Source organism: Elaeis guineensis, chromosome 8 (genome assembly GCF_000442705.2).
Source record: "Elaeis guineensis isolate ETL-2024a chromosome 8, EG11, whole genome shotgun sequence".
Lineage (NCBI taxonomy): Eukaryota > Viridiplantae > Streptophyta > Magnoliopsida > Arecales > Arecaceae > Elaeis > Elaeis guineensis.
Window position 1 is genome coordinate 120,209,873 of NC_026000.2, and position 1,396 is coordinate 120,211,268.

The following is a 1,396-nucleotide window of genomic DNA, read 5'->3' on the forward strand; positions in this document are numbered from 1 at the left end:
GTCAGGGGAATTGATTGCGAAAGATAATGGAGCAGACACGTGGCCATCACCTCGGCCCGCCACGTGAAATCTGTTGTGAGGGGTGGAGCAGCGTCCGTTGTCAGCGGATAGGAGAATCGCATGGTATCCATCGCAGGAGGTGGAGCAGGTTCGTGGCTGTTACTGTGGCCTGCCAGGGGATAGTGGAGCTGTGCGGAGTCCGCCACAGGGAGTGGAGCAGGGCGGCTATGGTTACTGCGGCCTGTCAGGGAATGATGGTACTGTGTGGAGTCCGCCACAGGAAGTGGAGCAGGGTCGTGGCCGTTTTGAGGGCCTGTCAGGGAGCGTGGATCTGTCGATTGAAGCTCGGCAACGGCCGGAGCCCGGTTTCTGTTGAGGTCCGGGAGAGGTCCTCCTGGCGATAGGGGTCGTGAGCGGAGCCCGACCCCGGGGGAGTCCGGGCGGAACACTCTCGGAGCCGAAGTTGCGGGTGGAGTCCGGCTCTCGTAGGAGTCCGGGCGGAGTCTGCTTGCGACTGTAGTCGTTGGCGTCAGAGATGAGGCTCGGCTCCCTTAAAAGCACGGGTGAAGTCCTCCAACAGTTGGTACCGAGAGCGGAGCCCGGCTCCCGTAGGAGTCCGGACGGAGCTGCACTTGCTGTCGTCAGTGGAGCCCGGCTCCCGTAGGAGTCCGGGCGAAGCTGCACTTGCTGTCGGCGGTGGAGCCCGGCTCCCGTAGGAGTCCGGGCAGAGCTGCGCTGCAATCAAAGTTAAGGGTGAAGTCCGGCTCTGGTAGGAGTCCGGATGGAGCTTACCAGCAGTTGATACTGAGAGCGGAGCCCGGCTCCCGTAGGAGTCCGGGCGGAGCTGTTCTGATGTTGGCGGTGGAGCCCGACTCCCGTAGGAGTCCAGGCGGAGCTGCTCTTGCTGTCGTCGGTGGAGCCTGGCTCTCGTAGGAGTCCGGGTGGAGCTGCACTTGCTGTCGGCGGTGGAGCCCGGCTCCCGTAGGAGTCCGGGCGGAGCTGCGCTGATGTTGATTTCGTTGAGGGTTTCGACTGTGGGTATTTTATACCCAACACCAGTCCCCTTACATCCGAGTTTGAATTTCAAATGAAGGAAGTACACAGAGGTACAGTCGGAACCATCCCTTCGAATCTTGCGCCCGGCCGCTCCCAGATATTTTGGCATTAAATGAGCGCGTGCCGGAGTCTTTTCGAATTGGGGCGGTACGAGGGGATGCTTCGAAAACCCCACAGGTACGCTGGCCTAGGTACGGCACAATTATGACCCTGCCAACCGCCAGTCTTCTTTAGCCATCTGCCACGGGGAGTGGGACACGCGTCGGATGCGGACTGGCCTGGGGGGATTCGCGATCATTATGGCGCCGGATCCCAGGGTCTATTTAAACCCGTCCTCCCC